This window comes from Rhinopithecus bieti, unplaced genomic scaffold (genome assembly GCF_001698545.2).
Source record: "Rhinopithecus bieti isolate Rb0 unplaced genomic scaffold, ASM169854v2 scaffold_20150, whole genome shotgun sequence".
Lineage (NCBI taxonomy): Eukaryota > Metazoa > Chordata > Mammalia > Primates > Cercopithecidae > Rhinopithecus > Rhinopithecus bieti.
In genome coordinates this window covers 3571148-3584053 of record NW_016810565.1, presented here as the reverse complement: position 1 = coordinate 3584053, position 12906 = coordinate 3571148, and the positions used below count along the sequence as shown (strand labels likewise).

The following is a 12906-nucleotide window of genomic DNA, read 5'->3' as shown; positions in this document are numbered from 1 at the left end:
GGCCGGGGGCATACAGCTAGGACTCCACTGTGATCAGAGACGTGGAAAGTAAAACTAGCTGAGAGGAGTCTGCTAACTCTCTCCCTCTCTTCCAAGACACACAACCCAGGGGATGGTCAGACTCAAGTGTGGGTGGCTGCTGGGAGCCTTGGACGCGATCAAAGCTGAAATGCCAGGATTGCCAGGCACACAGGAAGGAAACAACTCAAAGGCTCAGGGAAGTGGACACATTGGAATGGACACACTGTGGCAAGCCAGAAGGACACCAGTGACCATTTTCCACGGAAGGGCCCAGAAGACACATCATCTGCCAAGACCTGAGGAGCACCTGCGTCGATCGCTACAACATCGATGGTGAATTGTCTGGAGACCAGGGCTGATGTCAGGCAAGGCTCTTACAAAACAAGGCTCACAGACAGCAATGGAAATGGGGGGACCCATGTGCTAAATGCTGGGAGCCCGATTCCCCAGGAGCTGGGACTTTGCCAGCATCACGATGACCAGCCAGAGTGTAGGGCAGCCACAGGAGCCCAACCTGCAGAGAGTGATGACCTCAGGGCCAGAGCAAACAGAGGGACAAGGACATTTCTTAGTTTGTGCCAACAAAGGAAATCAAGTATGGATGAACCAAAGGCTGGGGGAGGTCACAGCAAGAAAAAGTTATAATCTGTTGCCCAATTTCCATACCTCAGTCAAGTTTTACATCCATAACTCATTGGCTGAAGAGGTAAGTGGGTTGCAAGAAGGGAAGACCCTACCATATCAGAGCAACTATATATGGTAACGTTTTGCCCAATTTTTCCCCCAAAGGGACCTATGGTCATTTAGTCAGCTAATAATGCAAAGGCTAATAGTGCCAATAACCAAACATTCTGAGGTCTGTTGGAGACCAAACCTGAACTGACTTTGACACTAGAGACATGAGGCATCCATCCCCCTGGCCCTCATGGAGTGGGGGCTGATAGGCATCAGGTCAATGGTGGAGCCCTTTCCAAGAGCCACCTTACTATCAAGCCACTGAGTCACTGGGAATTGATCTCTTTGACCCCCAAACAGATAGCTGGAACCGGCACACTTAACAGTTGGTGCGATTCCCACCTTGGATCCTTGGTCTGCGGGGTGAGAGCTATTGAAATGGGGAAGGCCAAGTGGAAGCCTTTGAAACTAACTCCTCCTTGACTAGCATAATAAATCAGAAACAATAGCACATCCCAGGAAAGGGGGATAACAGAAATTAGCACCACCTTTAAGGAGATAAAGGATGCAGGGGTGCTGGTTCCCATCATGTCTCTTTTTAACTCACCAAATCTAGCCTGTGCAAAACCTGCAAGATCCTGGAGGGTGGTGTAAACTACCTCAGTTTCGCTAAGGAGGAGCCTGGATCATATCACTGCACCAGAGGTGGTACCTTTGCTAGAGCAGATTATGGTGGTCTCAGCAGTGTGGTATGCAGCCACTGGTTTGACAAATGCATTCTTTTCTATCCCAATCAAAAAGGAGGATCAGAAATAATTCACATTCGCATGGAATAGAGAACAGTATACATTTACAGTTAGCCCCAGGGCTGTGCTAGTTCTCCTACCTTCTGTGATCATAAAAGCAGGAGAGTCTGGATCATCTTGATGTCCCACAAAAAAGCACAGTGATCTGTTTCATTAATGGCATCATGTTGATTGCACCAGATAAGCAAGAAGGAGCCAGGCCACTAAAGGCCTTGGTAAGACCCATACACTCCAGAAGGTGGGAAGTGAATTCCCTGAAGTCTCAGGGGCCTGCCATGTCTTTATCCTTTTTAGGGGTGTCATGGTCAGGACATCCTTCCAAAGTGAAAGTCAGATTGTTGCAGTTTGCATCTCTTTAGAAAGAAGGAAGGACAGTGCTGATGAGTTCAGGTTCTAGGGGGAGCATACCTCACACACCTAGTAATATTGCACCAGCCCACATCCTGGGTTAAGCACAAGGCCACTAGCTTTGAGTGGGGCCCAGACTGGGAAAGGGCTCTGCAGCAGGTTTTGGGAAAGAGCTCTGCAGCAGGTTCAAGCTGCCATGCAAGCAGTCCTGTGGCTCAGGCCATAGGATGTGGCAGACTCTACTGGGGTGGAGGAATCTGCAGCAGGAAAAGATGTCATCAGAGTTTACGGTGAACTCAAGTAGGAGAATCACTACATCGGCCCCTGGGCTTCTGGGGCAAGACCGTGCCATTTGCACTTTTTGAGAACAATTCCCGGAGTGTCACCGGAGTGCCATTCTGTCTGTAGCTAATAAAGACAGAATGCCTGAGCAGATCATGCCAAGTGGTCATGCAGCTTCAACTGCCCACCATGAGTTCTGTAAGACCCAATGAGTCATAAGGTTGGGCAGGCCAGGCAACAATCTATCATGTGGAAGTGCTACGTCCAGGATTTAGCAGAAGCAAGACCAGAAGGCACAAGTCTCACGGGCAGGTCACCTGTGTCCCAGGGCTTCCAGCCCCTCCTCTCTGCCCAGGCCAGTGTCTGTGTGGAGCAGGAAATGCTTGAAGGTGGTTTACAAATGGGTCCATTCTGTTTGTGGACTCAAGCCAAAACAGATGACAGCTGCACTACACCCTCGCTTAAGATGGTCTCGAAAGACTGTGGTGAGGGAGAGTTCTCCCAGTGGGCAGAACCTCAGGTGGCTATCCATTCTGTGTGGAAAAGGAAGCAGCCAGAAGTTACAGAATCTGTGGGCTTATGGGTGGCAACAAGTAGCCTGGCTGGTTGATTAGGATATTGGAAAGAAAAAAATTGAAGATTAAGGACAAGAAATTCTGAGGTAGAGATGGGATGTACCTATGGGAGTAGATCATGTAACACATGTTAATCCCATCAGAAAACACCACCCTGATAGAGGCCCTCAACATCCAAGTCCTCTTGACAAGATGACCAGCCATTTGACAGCAGCCAACCTCTGTCCCACATCCCCATGCTGGTATGATGGGCACGTGAATGAAGTTATCATGGGGACTAAAATTGCAGGAGACACATGGGCCCAACCGCATGGACTCTGACTTATCAAACCTGATCTAGCTACTGCCACCCCAAGAATATCCAGCTTGACTGCAGTAGAGACCATTGCCGACCTCCATGTGGCACCATTCTTGGAGGAAGCCAACCAGCCAAGTAGAGGCACCTTGACCACCTGGGCACTTCCACTTTAGAAGAGTGCAGTGAACTGAATGCATGTCCCCCAACAACATTCATATGTTGAAATTCCAACCTCAAAGGGGATGATATAAGGAGGCGGGGCTTTTGGGAGGTGATGAGGTCACAAGAGTGGAGCCTTCATGAATGGGATTAGTGCCCTTGTTAAAGAGGCCAGAGAGAGGTCCCTGACCCCTTCTTCCACATGAGGTGACAGTGAGAAGATGGCTATCAATGAGGAACTGGCCCTCATCAGACACCAAATCTGCCAGCACCTTGATCTTGGACTTCCCAACCTCCAGAACTGTGAGAAATAAGTGTCTTTTGTTTATAAGCCACCCAATTTGTAGTAGTTTGTTATAGCAGCCCAAATGGACTAAGACAAAGGGGTCAACAGTTTGTTTTCACAGAAGAGACACCTACTCAGGTGTAAACTGGCCTTTCCTACCCTCAGCACCACCAAGCAAAGCAAGAGCTTTTGTAGTGTTTGAGCCACCAGCACGGGACCCCACGTAACATCGCTATAGACCAGGGGACCATTTGGCAGCTAAAGAATTGTAGGAGAGAACCCAGGACCATGGGGCCCACTGGCCCTATCACAGAACATCCCATTCAGAAGCTGCAGGCCTGACTGTGTTGACATTGCTGGTCAAAGGCTTCACTGAGCACCGGAGTTTGGCTGACAATGCCAGCATGGTCAGGTTGCAGCTTCTGAATGGGGTTTTCCAGGGCAGGACTCAGTCACGTGGGGGTCATCCTCCAGGATGAGCAGATGCATTGTGTCTGCCTCTGACAATGTACACCTGACAGGTGGAACAAGCATGTGGGCCCAGGATACAAGGGACAGAAGCAGGAGGAATCCCCTCATCATCATTCATTGGCCCACCGGGAACTTGGTGCTTCCATTTCCACACCTCTGTGTTCTGCAGAGTCAGGGATCCTCATTCCCCAAAATGACACATTTCCACCAGGGGACACAGAAAGCGTCCCATTGAATTACAAGCTATGGCTGCAACCTGGGCAGTTGGACGTCTCATGTCCATAGATCAGCCGGCAAGCAGCATGACCTGCCTTGGCAGGGGTTAGTGATGGATCAACAGGAAGAGGCAGGCTCCACGATGGAGTCAGATAAAGCACGTGGGTCTTGGCACTTCCTTGCCCAGTGGTGACTCTGAATGAGTAAGGGTGACAGCCCTTGGCCTGCCAAAGACGTGCTGGCCACGACCTCAGGACCCTTGGGGAAGAGGGTCTGAGTCACGCCCCTGGCTAAGCCATGAAAGCCAGTAGTGCTGACACACAGCAAGAGGAGAATCTAAATGGAGAACAGCAAGGGGAGATGGTGGTCTTCCTGAGGCCACCTGCAGTGCGGGGCTTTCCTGTGTCCAGGGAACTGCCCTCCAGGGAGAGAGGTCAGCCCCAACTGGGCACGGGAAGTGGGTCTGAGCAGTGGAGGGGAGCAGACAGGAAGTGGGTCTGAGTGGCAGATGGAAGCAGACAGGAAGTGAGTCTGAGCAGCAGACGGGAGCAGACGTGAGATGCCACATGCCTCTTCCAGGAAGGCCTTGCTGTCCAGCTGAGAGAGTGTGGTCATCAGAATGCCTGCAGCTGAAGCTCCTCCAGGCCCTGCCTCACTGCAGGGGCCTGCCTCTCCTGATGTCAGCTCCTCCTGGCAGTGAGTGAGCCAGTGTTCACTGTAAAGGCCTGGCCAGTCAGGCCCAATAAGGGATACTCGGATGGGCAATACTCATTCTAGAGCAACCCCCGTTCCACAGAGGGAACTGAGGGTCCCCTCAGGCCTGTGCTGCAGCTCAGCTTCTCCCCATGCCCCATCCTGCTTCTTCCTCTTCCTTTCGCAGCTGCTAAGCCCTAGTCAACATCTCACGATGCAGGCTGTCACCGACTCATTGCCAGCTTTGGACAACCCAAGACACCTGCACTCTATCTAGTGATTTTAGGCAGGGGGAGGTGACACAATCAGGTCTGCAGTTTAGAAAACCCATTCTGGCTCCCTGAGGAGGGTGCATGGGGAGGCAGCGAGAAGGCCTGCAGGAAGCCCAGGGCGTCACAGGAAGACACGGCGGCCTGACCAGGCCGGAGGCAGGAGGGCAGAGAGGCAACACACTTGAGAGAGATGAGGGGTTTTTTTTAACCTATTTCCATAGGTTTGGGGGTGTTTGGTTACATAAGTAAGTTCTTCAGTGGTGATTTGTAAGATTTGGTGCACCCATTACCAAGCAGTACACACTGAACCCAATTTGTACTCTTCTATCCCTCACTCCCTTCCTACCTTTTCCCCCTGAGTCCCCAAAGTTCGTTGCATCATTTTTTTTTTCTTGAGATGGAGCCTCGACCTGCTGCCAGGCTGGAGTGCAATGGTGCGAGCTTGACTCACTGCAACCTCCGCCTCTTGGGTTCAAGTGATTCTCATGCCTGAGCCTCCCACAGAGCTGGGATTACAGGCATGCACCACCACGCTCAGCTAATTTTTGTATTTTTAGTAGGGATGGGGTTTCACCATGTTGACCAGGATGGTCTCAATCTCCTGACCTTGTGATCCACCTCCCAAAGTGCTGGGATTACAGGCGTGAGCCACCTTGCCCGGCCCATTGTATCATTCTTATGCCTTTGCATCCTCATAGCTTAGCTCCCACATATGAGTGAGAATACAAGATGTTTTGTTTTCCATTCGTGAGTTATTTCACTTAGAATAATGGCCTCCAATCCCATCCAGGTTGCTGCGACTGCCATTAATTCATTCCTTTTTATGGCTGGCGGGTATTCCATCGTGTATATATACCACAGTTTCTTTATTCACTCATTGATGGGCATTTGAGTTGGTTTCATATCTTTGCAATTGTGAATTGTGCAGCTATAAACATGCGTGTGCAAGTTCTTTTTCGTACAACGAGTTCTTTTCCTCTGGGTAGGTACCCTGTGGTGAGATTGCTGGATCAAATGGAAGATCTACTTCTAGTTCTCTAAGGAATCTCCACACTGTTTTCCATAGTGGTTGTACTAGTTTACATTCCCACCAGCCGTGCAGAAGTGTTCCCTGTAAGATAGACGAGGGTTTGAGTCAGGGGTCCAAGGGGCTAGATTGGATGTGGAAGGAGAGGGAGAAGGTGAGGTCATGTTTCTGACCTGGCTGGTGGGGTTCCATTGACAGAGGGGAGGGAACGGAGGGCGGGGCAGGCCGGGGCAGGTGATGACGTCAGCCTGGACAGACAACCTTGGAGGTTTTTAGGGGTCACCCAGGCAGAGACCATCCATGGGTCACTGGACCTGCAAGGCCAGAGCTCCTGTGCTTTGGCCGGGGAGGGGGCTGAGAGAGAAGGGAGACGGGTATGAGAGCCATGCTGTGGCCAGGCTCTCCCAGGCTTGAGTGTCAGAGGAGAAAGGAAGTGGGCGCAGGGCCAGGCCCTGGGGGACTCCGTGTTTGATGTCCAAGTCTGGGAAGAATCCCCTTCCTGCCAGGTCCTGACTGGTGGACGTAAGATACAGGGCACTCAGGTGCCCTTCACACTGCATGGGCCACTCAGTGGACAACTGTGGAACTCCTGCCATGCTTCAGGCTCCCTCAACCTGAGGTTTTCATAGAGACGCTCCTCGAAGAGTCAGACGGCCCTTGTCATGGCGCACATCCCTGCATCGTGGGGTCCTCAGTGTGTTCTTGGAGGGCTCTGCTAGTATATTATTTCTGAGGGTGTGTTCAACATTCTGTATTGTTTGGATCCAGGAAGGACAAGATACCAGGGTTGTCAGTGAGGAAGAAGCTGGAGAGAGGTGTTCAGAGGCGGGTCTGGCTCTCCATCCAGTGCTCTCCCACCCAAGACCCTCTCAACCTGCAGGTGTCCTTGATCCACCTCCGGCTCCAGGCCCCTGCCCAGCCTTCCTCCAGGGGTCTGGCTTTTCAGCAGAAGAACTGAAGGCTGTTCATGGTGGCCTATTCAATGAATTGAAAGTCAGAGGCAAGAGCTCAGACATGTGGCGTCACAGATGCCCACGTCCCCCACCCTTAAGGACAGGAAGCCAGAACACAGCCCTCTTTGCTCCTCCATGAAACCACAGGTTTGAGGTTTTCCGTGTTTGTGGATACCTTGAGATCTTTCAGAAACAGGGGAGAGGAAACATTGACCTGCCCCCTCTCCAGCGCCATCAAACAAGGCACCAATGACAGGGATAATTCACAAACACTAGGACATCCTGAGCCTTTCCAGAAAGTTGGGTTGCCCCAATTTCTGGGGTCCCCCCAACCAAGAAAGAGCAAGTCTGAGGATATCCTAGGGGAGGCTGAAAGCATCCGCTGGGAGGCTTGGGAAGAAGGTCATTTGGAGGCCTGGATGGGGGTGCTCCATTCATCAGCACACCCCATTGAGGGAGGGTTCTGGGTGGGAGTAGGGAAGCAGCGGAGGAAATGTTTCTTCATTCCCACCGCTGTGTGCAGGGCCCAGGCAGGCCCTCGCAGAGCTCACTCTCCAGAGCGTAGAGGAAGTCAAGACTTACTCAGCTACCAAGAGCAGGAGGATTTCTGGGCCGAATCCCTGGTCCCGTTCCTAAGCACTGCGCAGATGCCCGCAGTGGGGATGGCTCCAGCTGGGAATGCACACCCTGGGTGCAGCTTTGCCAAATCCAGACTCGCTTCTGCCAACATCGGTGCAGCACCCACCCACCAGCGTCTTCTGCACAGGGCCCTCCCTTCCTTCAATCCTCAGAAGAACCTGATATGAGGATGAAATATTTCCCATCTTGTCAATAAGCAGATGAGGCTCTCCTACTGTGTTCCCAAGCACTGAAGGCAGAAATAGAGTAAGAAGAATAAAGATGTAGATAAAGGAACAAGGGTAGAAAAGCGATAAGAATACAATTCCTGCAACGGCTCCCATTTTGGCACTGAGCTCCCTAGCGGCCAAAGCAAAAATACATACGTGGTCTGTTATAAGATTCGCAATGTCCATGGGATACAGTCATGCTTAGGGGAAGCAAGTGGCTGTCACTTGCTTGTGACCCCCCCAGCCAGAGAGTGCAGACAGTAGAGAGGAGCTCCACGTCCCTGGGGCCCCAGACACTTGTCTGCTGCTTTGTTACACCCCTACACAGTGTCAGGCTCTTAGCCAGCACAAGCAAGTCAAGTAAAACCCTCCTTCCCCTGAATGTTCCCAGGCTACCTTCCTGGCACCTGGAGAACGGCATCCCAGCTGTTGGCTGCAGACCAGGTGTGTGAACATTTCTAGGTTGGGACAGAAAAAGAGAAAAGCTGTGCATGACATTCCAAGCTGGGAAATGAAGATAGCCCTGTCAGCTCCTTGGCAGTCACCTGACTGTGGGGCAGGCAGGGCGTCCAGGAGGCTTAGCCCAAACCTCTGTTTGCCCTGCTTTGGGGACTCTGCCCCAGAAAACCGCCCACTAAGAAGAGGAAGATGATTAGCCCCAGATGGGGACAGCAGCATCACTCACCACAGCATAGCTGGGAAATTATCACAGCCCAGACAAACTGGAGGGGCTGTCCAAGTAAGCCCTGGCTTCCCACCTGGAGACATGTGGCTCTCTGATGTGACTCACATGTGACCTGTGTGATGCAAAAAGATGTGTGTGCACAGAGGTCCCCACTGCCGCCAAGCAAAGGCAGCCACCTTCCCATCATGGTGAAGGCCCTGCCCACCCCCGTGGTGGCATCTGTGTGCACTCCCCAACTCTTCACTCCAAGGAAGCAGTGCAGCTGTGGGGGGGCTTTCCAGGACCCCTGTGATGCCCCCTTTCCTGCACAGCTGGCTGCCTCTGCCACCTTCCTCTATCCAAGCAGGGTTGGCACGGGCCTGGCTCCCTGAGGCTTGCAGCCCAAGCCCTCCCGTCTCCGGGCCTCTGTGCCATGTCCCTCCACCCCTGGCTCCCAGGCCTCTCACATGTGAACAGGAGTGCCAGAGCAGAGCATCTGGCCGGGAGGGCTCAAAGGGTGTGCAGGCCCATTACTGGAGTGGGACACCATGGGGCAGCTGCAAGTTTGAGCAAAGCCTGAAGCACAGCAAGTGGGATCCTCTGGGGTTAGAGGCTCCCAGAAGAGTTTGAAGCTGAGCAGGAAAGCTGCCGGGCCCTCTGTCCTGGTGCACTATCCTGCCAGGCTGCCCCTGTGAGTCCCAGCACACACAGTGCCCTGCCTGGAGCGCGTCTTCCTTCAAGAGGCTGGGGATGCTCCAAACTGCCAGGTGAGGCAGAGGGGATGGGATGGGACCTCTGCAGGTACCTTCCTGGGCCCCCTCCAGAGTTTTTGATCTGTACCATGATGCTGTGTAGGGGATCCCAGCCCTGTGACAGGCAGAGAAACAGAGGCTCAGAAAGCTGAAGGAATGTGTCCAGGTCTGTGCAGGAGCAAGGGCAGAGGCACCTGAGCCTAGGGGCAGCCTGGGACTTCCACACGGCTGGTCCTGGGGTCAGACCACTGCTGAGTGAACAAAGGAGAGCAAGTACAGAAGCCCCCGTCGCCAGGCTGCCCAGGCTCCTGGTTCAGCCCTATTGGGCGCTCCCTAGCTGTGCACTCCTGACCAGTCCCCTCACCTCTCTGAGCCGTCCGGCCCAGGTAATGAGGCCCAGGGCCCCTCCTCCGCTGCTGGAAAGTGAGTAATCCCTCAGGGCAGGGGCTTCACTCCTGAATTAGGTGGCATATAGTGAATGGACTCAGGAAGCAGGTGGTCTGGGTTCGAGTCCCATCTCCGGCCCCTGGCACCCAAGCAGTCTGGGGATGGGGATGCAGTCTGCGAGGCCTCAGCAGGGCTGGCACAGGAGCCTGTCCCACGTGCCCGCCCCGTGCTTGGTGCTGGATCCGGGACTCGCCTGACAGGACTGGTGCTTGTCAGCCCCTCATGTGGGTATGCCTGCATCTGCGCCCCCAGGTCGCACAGGCCAGGGCTTGTGTGTGGCCTAGCCTGTTGTATGAGGTTGACCAGCATGTCACAGGCACTATCACAGATTCTCAGAGCCCAGGAGCACATGTCCTGCAGGACTCCTCAGCCTGGGCTGGGCTGGCAGCAGGGCCTGGAAAAGGTCAGGGAGGCCCTGCCCTCCTGGCACGCCCAGTGCAGGGGATGCAGCACGGAGCGGGTGCCAGTCAGCCAGGGAGGCTGGGATGCAGTACGAGGAGAACATTGTGCAAGGCAGGCCCGCAGTCCTGTGCCAGGCCCCGGCAGTGCCCCTAACTTCTCCTTTGGCCCTCAGCTCAAGTCACAGTCTTGAGGAGAGGACACTGTAGGAGGCCCCCAGGGAGGGGCCACATGGAGGGCCTCAGGCTCCGAGCTGGGGCCACCAGAAGGCCTGACCCTTCCTGCGAGGCCCACGTCTGCCGAGCAGCCCTCCCTGCTGACCCGAGGCCTGGCATCCCTGCCCACACCGCTCCCTCGCCTCCCTCACAGAGCCAGGCGCAGCTGTTGTCCAGGCTCCTGCCTCTAGTCTCCTTAGAAGAGGCAGAAGATCAACCCAAGAGTGAGGGAAGGAGGGAAGAGAAGGAGATGGAGGGGCTCTTGTCCCCATTTTACGGATGAGGATGCCGGGGATCTGAGAGGCACTGAGTCTGCAGGGATGTCCTAGACCCAAGATGACTCGAGTGCAGCCATGATCTTCACTGTAAATGACTTTAAACATGACCTCAGAGGCCATGCTGCTGGGAGAGTTTCCAGTAGAAGCCAGTAAGGGAGGCAGAAAGAGCTGGAGGTATTTAACCTGCAAGGCTAAGCAGATCTGACTTGTTCTCTGTGGCCCCTGTGGACAACACCAGGGCTAGGGTGAAGGTAGAGGAGTTACAGAGCAGATCTCAACTTAGCCAAAGGAAGAACTATCTATTGGTGAAGAAGGAGCCAAAAGGCCACGCATGGCCCCTGGAGGTATGACACCTTTGCCCTGGAGGAGGAAGAAATGAAGAGGGGTCTGGAGAAGAAGAGTCCAGGCAGTGGGAAGGCCTTAGTTACACTCTTAGGTCGGGTAGAATGACCAGCTGGGTCTCACACCAGGGGACCTTGAGATTTTTAGCTTCCTTAGGCCAGCCCCAGGGACTTGGATCTCAGAGCTAGAGGGCAGGGATGCCTGTGCCTGGTTCCCTTGCCAGCAGCCCAAATGGAACACCTGGCCAAGGGGCAACGTGCAACCTGGACAGAGAGGTCAGGGACAGGGGCGAGGACTCAGTGTCCACTCCGCTTTCCTGCAGCTACAGCCCGGATCCAGAAACACTCCCCTAGGAGGGTCCCAGCCCTGGCCCTGATCTGCCAGCACCACCCACTCCCTGACCAAGAATCCTAAACTTCCTTCTCAACAGCTTTCCTCACCCCTTTCTTTCCCAGATGAGGTTGTAACTGGAAGCCCCCAGTTTCAGGCAGTTGTGGGGCACTCCAGGGCCTGCGAGGGGAAGTGGACCTTCCTCTGCCCTTTCCACAGGCAGTCGTTTTCCAGTAGGCAGAATGGAACTGGACGTCTGAAATGGAAGAGAAAGTATGAGGGCTCTTAATCAGAAAACATTAAACTGGCCCAGTGTGGTGGCTCATACCTGTAGTCCCAGCACTTTGGGAGGCTGAGGAGGGAGGGTCGCTTGAGGCCAGGAGTTTGAGCCCAGCCTGACAAAATTGGCAGACCTCATCTCTACAAAAAAAAAGAAAAAATTTCCTGGGCACAGTGGCTATGCCTGTAGTCCTAGCTACCCAGGAGGCTGAGGCAGGAAAGTCCCTTGAGCCCAGGAGTTCAAGACTGCAGTGAGCTATGATTGTGCCACCACACCACAGCCTGGATGACAGAGGGAGACCTTGTTTCTTTAAGAAAAATAACAATAATAATAATAATTTTTAAAGAAAACATAAAACCATTTCCTCAATCAAAAAATCTATTCGGGGGAGAAGGTATGAGGCCAATATAACCTTATGGTTTTACTCCTGGAATCCACTGCAGGATACATGTCCCGAAATTCAGGAGTCCCTCCCACCAGAATCAAAATTTTAATTTGATTTATTCAACAAGCTGAATGACTGCAGGGTCTGAAGCTTCATGCATACACCAGCAATGCCCATCCCACAGGCTGACAGGCAAACATGCCAATAAGAATAACGCTGGAAGGAAGACCGCAGCAGGATGGGCGACAATGGTGTAGCCTCTAACCCAAGTGAGTCCCCACAAACTATTCGAGAGTGGGAAGGGGTGCTCCTGGCAAGGGGCACAGCAGGAACAAAGGCCCAGAGTCGGGAACAAGCTGACTGTGTCCCTGGGAGGACGTGGTGGGAGCAGGAGAGGCAGGAAGGCAGGTAGAAGAGGCAGAGAAAGTGGCTTCACATCAGAAGTCAGCATACAATCATGAGAGTGGGCCTTTCTCCTCCTTGGAGCAAGGAAAATGCATGGAGGGAGGCACTGGGTGGGGGATGGGGCGCTGAGGTTTGGAGAAGGGAGGGGCCCGGCGGGGAGGATAGAGGCAGAGGCGTGAATGGGACCCACACATACCCATTTCACACAAGATGGGGTGGGGGTGCCCCCAGGACTCTGCTACCCTCGGAAGGTGTAGGGGACCCAGAGTGTAGCTGGATCTGGGCCCAGACCCTTCCCTCAGCATGAGGATGAGGGGCATGGAGAAGACCCTGGTGGAGTCCCTGCTGTCATCTCCCTCAGGAGGGCTGGTCTTGCAACACCCCCACCCCCACTTCCCTCCATCCAAATCTTGCTGCTCCTAGTGCCCAGCTCTCTGGCCCAGGCAGGACCAAGCTGGGCTGGCTTCATCCTCCAGGCC

General features: G+C 53.7%; 1 long non-coding RNA gene across 1 annotated transcript; it reads right to left on the bottom strand.

Moving 5' to 3' along the window:
* Positions 1–8351: 8351 nt before the first annotated feature.
* Positions 8352–11594, bottom strand: LOC108542304 (uncharacterized). Its single transcript, XR_001889229.1, has 3 exons — positions 11468–11594; positions 8616–8727; positions 8352–8388 (listed from the first exon to the last, which is right to left on the bottom strand). It is a non-coding gene; the product is annotated as an uncharacterized LOC108542304 (long non-coding RNA).
* Positions 11595–12906: the final 1312 nt, after the last annotated feature.